The sequence below is a fragment of the Brassica oleracea genome, chromosome C8, assembly GCF_000695525.1.
Source record: "Brassica oleracea var. oleracea cultivar TO1000 chromosome C8, BOL, whole genome shotgun sequence".
NCBI lineage: Eukaryota > Viridiplantae > Streptophyta > Magnoliopsida > Brassicales > Brassicaceae > Brassica > Brassica oleracea.
Genome location: NC_027755.1, coordinates 41,741,795 through 41,747,150, shown reverse-complemented (window position 1 = coordinate 41,747,150; position 5,356 = coordinate 41,741,795). Strand labels below are relative to the sequence as shown.

Here is a 5,356-nt window from a genome sequence, read left to right as displayed (position 1 = left end):
CTCATCCTCTGGGAGCGTCGACCGTGTGGCACCACATTTGTTCATGTATGCTATATTTGTAGTTTGGACCTACTCTCTTCTTTATCAGTTCTGAGAGTTATGTATTTGAGAATTTGATTTTCACGTTTACTATTTTATTTCGGTTGCATGGTGTACCAGATTTATATGTGAGTTGTTTATTCTATTTTACTACTTCAAAGAAGAAAAGTATTTATCTGACCTTGTCGTTTGTGCTAATGAGACTGAAATCAAAAGCGATTCGCTGATGATGTGAGGAGGCAGCAATGTTTCTTTTTTTTGTAACACTAAACTTGCATTAAATCGAAAGAGTTTAGGCCCTGTAGGGGGCTGGTACAACAGATGCATTTAACAAGGCTTGCTTTTCCAGAGCATCAGCTTCCTTGTTATTTGTACGTCGAATCCAAGAGATAGAAAAATGTTCAAAAGCCGAAGACAAGCTAATAATATCAGCTAAGATACCATACAGTTCTGCAATCGGAGTCCCTGATTTCAGAGCGTTGAAGAGGATTAGAGAATCCGTGTTGCAGTGTAGCCGCCTAGTGTCCCTGGCGACACAGTCCGTCATTGCCTATATCAGTGCTAGTCCTTCCGCTACGAGTAGGGAAGCAACGAAGTAACAATGTGACATTCGTTGTGTAGTGGAGTTGTCCTCTCTGATGGTCCATCCTAATCCTGCTGTTCTCCGGTCTGCTTGCCACGCTGCGTCTGAATATACCACAGTTGTGTGCAGTGGTCTTGTCTCTCTAGGTAGAGGGGTCGGTGTAGGGGTTGGAGTCTTGGCCTGTTCAGAGAGCCATTCCCTTGCTGCGTTTATGGCCGATGAGATGACTTCCTCTGGTGATGACTGCTTGTTGTTGAAGATTAGATTATTGCGCGCGAGCCAGATACCCCAAAGAATCCACGGAGCAAGTTTCCCTGAAACACCCGAAGGTGGGAGACACTCTAGAGTACACAGAGAATGCCAGCAGGAAGCTAAATCTACCAGTCCTCTAACATCAACACTTTGTGAGAAAGGAGCGAGGCTCCATACTTTTTGAGCGAAGTTGCATTGAAGAAAAAGATGATTGGTAGATTCAGTGGTGTTACATCGATTGCACAGGATCGAGTTTGCTATGTTGCGGGCAGCAAGATTGCTTCCTACCGGGAGTGCCGCACGAAAGACCTTCCATAGAAACAACTTGATTTTCAGGGCAGTTTCTATCTTCCAGATATCTCGAACCCAGTTGCTGTCAGTAGCCAGAGGGTCTTCTAGATTAGCGTTATGCTCCTTCAGGGCCATTTCATATCCTGAGCGAGTCGTGTACTCTCCAGAGGTGGTGCCTAGCCATATCAGTTTGTTCGGAGCCCCGGTTTTACTTGGTTTCAGGCTTAGAATAGTCTCTTCCTCCTGCGGTAAAACTCGTCTAATTTCCTCTATGTTCCAGTCTTGTCTGTTCGGTTGGAGCAAGTGAACGACTTTCATGTTTAGCTGCGCAAGAGGAGGTGGTCCCATTGGTCGTCTCTTTTCCTCAAGACTCAGCCATGGCGCTTCCCATATGTTGATAGATTCTCCGTTTCCAACAACCCAACCAGTGTTTTTCAGTATGAGGTCTCTGCCTATCATTAGCCCTCGCCATCCATGTGACTCCACGGTTTTGTTTGATGCTTCGAGGAAAGATGAATCTCCAAAGTACTTCCCCTGCAGAATGCGACTGAGCAGGCAGGAGGGGTTATGGATCAGTCGCCAACTCAGTTTGGCCAGGTAAGCGTCATTGAAACTCTCAAAGTCCCTGAATCCTAGGCCTCCTTTGTCCTTTGGTTGAGTCATCTTAGTCCAGGAAACTCAATCAATCTTTTTCTTCCCATCTTTGTCGTCCCACCAAAATTTCGTTACCGCTGATTGGATTCGAGTGATGAGAGATTTTGGGAGCTTGAAACACGTCATGGCGTGGGACGGGATGAGAGAAAGGACACTGTTGAGCATCACCATTTTACCCGCTGCGGATAAGTGCCTTTTCGACCAACAGCAATGTTTCTTTATATTGAGATATCTCACCACTAAATATAAAAATAACAACCTAAATTACTCTTTGGAACTTATAAACCCACTAGAAGTAGGTCTTAGCCTTAGTCGGGTCCTTCTTGTAGGCCTAACATTTAGGGCCTTGCCTCATTTGTTGGACGGCTTTGATAAGCACCGGAGGTTCTGCTGTGCCGGAGACAAAAAAATCAAACCCTTGGCCGGGACTATGGACTCATGTTGGTTCATCCCACCTCAAATTATTAGGTCCATAACTGGAAACAAAACAGTACCTTTTACTTGTTGCAGACGTTTCTTCACTCTGCAAGCAAAGTCTTGGAGATCCACTTCCAGTATGGAAATCTGCAGATACGAACATCATCTCTTGATGGTTTGTGTCCAAATTAAACCCAAAACAATTATGTATCTTCCTTTACAGGAAAGTCCAAATCCTCCATTATTGCTTTGATTTTACAGGTTACTTGTTGAGTTGTGATTACCAAGATACAAGTTTGTAATCTTCACTATGATTGAAATAAAAAGATAACAAATAACTCACATTTGATTGGTTTCTGTTTCTGCAAGGTGCCATATCAATAAACTATGGAAACCCTAGATATCATCTACTCTATATATCATTGGCTGTCTTCTCCGTTGGAGTTCTTAAGGTGCTTTTTCAATGGCAAACACAACTCAACCTGCCAGAGTACTCTCTCTCCCTCTCGAACCAGGTTATTGCATCTACTTTCCTTTAAGAGTTTGCTGACGAGTATTTCCGTGTGATAAACGCAGAGTTGCGTTCTGAGAGTTGGAATCAAGTGCTGCAAAGGTTGCCAGACAAATGCAAAGAGAAAGTTACTCAGTGTTTCTGGTGATGATCTTGTTAAAGCCATTGAAAATATGCTCTCTTTTTGTTTTATTTGAAGCTAATATATTGTTTTGGTATGGAAACAGGGGTGAGTGCAGTTGAGTATAACGCAGAACAAGGGCTCCTAAGAGTCTCAGGTGACCCCAACCCAGCTAAGCTGCTTCGCAAGCTTTCCAAATGGGACAAAAACGCAGAGCTTGTCTCTCTTCCTGGTGAAGTCTCTGCCCCCGCTCCTAGAACCCCTCAACTTAACCAGACCAAGAGGATGGGGAAGAGGACAACAAAGTGTTTTCTTCTGAGGTGTTTCGGGACTAAGGAAAAGGTTGAGCCTTATGGAATAGCAGGGGATGAAAACGGCAGCGCAACGCCCTTCATCAACACTGTTGCGCCTCCAATGGTGTATCCTCCTCCTCAACCAACGCCTGGCTTCGCGACACCCATACCATACCCTCCTCCCTGTTTTGGGGCAAACCAACCACCTTACACATACACTTCTGGTGGTATGTACCAGTCACCTCCACCAACTTTCCAGTTAAGAAAGACGCAGTTTCCACAGATGGTCAACTACCCGCACCACTGAGCTCGAAAAAACAGACGCACGCCTGCTTCTTTTCTCTTGAATGAATCCACACAATCAATTCAAAAGCATCCTGAATATTTGTCTAGGCGATTGCCATGCCTACAGGCTATTTTTAGTTATGAATATGCCTAATAAGAGAATCATATTGAAAAACAGCAACAACAATTTTTTTTTTTTGGTCAAAGACAGTATAAAGTTAATAAATAATAAAATCCAAAGATAAAATATAGGGCAAATCTCCAAAATAGCACATTTCTAAGTTTATATCACAAAAATAGCACTCAAAAACTAAAATGACCAAAATAGCACATTTTTAAGTTTATCCTTTGAAAATTTTAATTTTTTTATTTTTCAAAATTTGAAATCTTATCCCCAAAACCTCATTTCTCAACTCTAAACCCTAAACCCTAAACCTTAAACTCTAAACCCTAAACCCTAAACTCTAAACCCTAAACCCTAGATCCTAAACTCCACCCTTTAACTCTAAACCCTAAGTTTGTGACTTTTGATAAAACATTAAGTACTATTTTTGTGACTTTTGATCTTGAGTGCTAGTTTGGGAACAAAAACTTGATTTAGTGCTATTTTTGTTTTTTTCTCTAAAATAAATACATTTCCTATTGAAAACATGTGATTAATATAGAGTTTGTGTCTGTTTGCTAAATTGATGAATATTAGTTGAAGTAGTGGAATATTTTATTAAAACCATTGAAAACAATTCGTGCTAATCGCAGCATATCCGTGAATCGAAATAAGTTAGCAAAAGCTGATGGAGAGTGACCTAATTAATTTTGAGAATCTTCTGTATATTAATCTTTAGCGCGCGTACATGGAAGAGATTACACGGTTCCTATATACTATGATCTCTTGCTGAGTGCTGATTCTCGTTTTATACACTAAAATTATACCCAAAAAAAAAAAAAAACAAATGCAGAAGAAAGAAAGAAAACAGGAATCAGAATGCGATCTCTTTGGAACATCACTCTTCCTTTTTTTCTTGAAAAAAAAGCTTGTTAAAGTTTCCACCATTCCTCTTTTCAACAATGAGAATCTCCCAACCCAAGAAATTTCTCCTTTGTTTTTTTTTTTTGAAACACATTCTAATTAATAATAAGAGATTTGGTTAGTTGGGAGCAATAACTACTCCATCAACCACCTGAGGTACAGATACATTTAAGGCAGCCTTGGCTAACCTATCAGCTTGTATGTTTCTCTCTCGAGCAATCCAAGCAAAAGATACAAATTCGAAAATGGTTGAGAAAGCTAATATATCAGCTACCACTCCATACAGTTCTGGACAGCAAGTCCCGGAGTTAATCGCGCTAATTAGTTGAAAAGAGTCAGATTCAAAGCATATCTTCCTGAGTTCCTCTTTTGCGCCTAGTTTGACCGCTTCAAGCATTGCAAGTCCTTCTGCCATTAAAGCTGATGTTACATGAGACACACCTTTACTAAAAGAGTGGGATTCCGATGGAGAGATGACAAAACACCCGAGTCCCGCCGTTGTTCCCACAGGAGCCCACGCTGCATCAGATCTTATTGTCACTGTAAGAGGTGGGAGCTGCACTGGTATAGTGATTCTGGTCGATTTTGAGAGGGTGTTTCGCTCTTTTGTTGTGCACCATTCTCTTTCGATTACTAAAGCCTTCGACAGCGTATCTTCGGGTGAAGCTGAGTGCCCTTCAAACACAAATTTATTCCTCTCCTTCCAGAGACTCCACAAGATCCAAGGGGCCAGCGATCCAGATGAAATCCCTGACGGAGGTAAACATTTCTTCGCGCAAATGGGGAGCCATTCCTCTGCTAAATCTATCATTCCGCTGCAGTCCACTTCAGTTGCGAAAGGGGCAAGCTGCCAAACTTTTTGAGCAAATCGACAGTGGAAAAA

At 41.8% G+C, this 5,356-nt stretch overlaps 1 pseudogene; it reads left to right on the top strand.

The window, feature by feature from the left end:
• Positions 1–2,375: 2,375 nt before the first annotated feature.
• On the top strand, positions 2,376–3,468 carry LOC106309437 (annotated as a pseudogene).
• Positions 3,469–5,356: the final 1,888 nt, after the last annotated feature.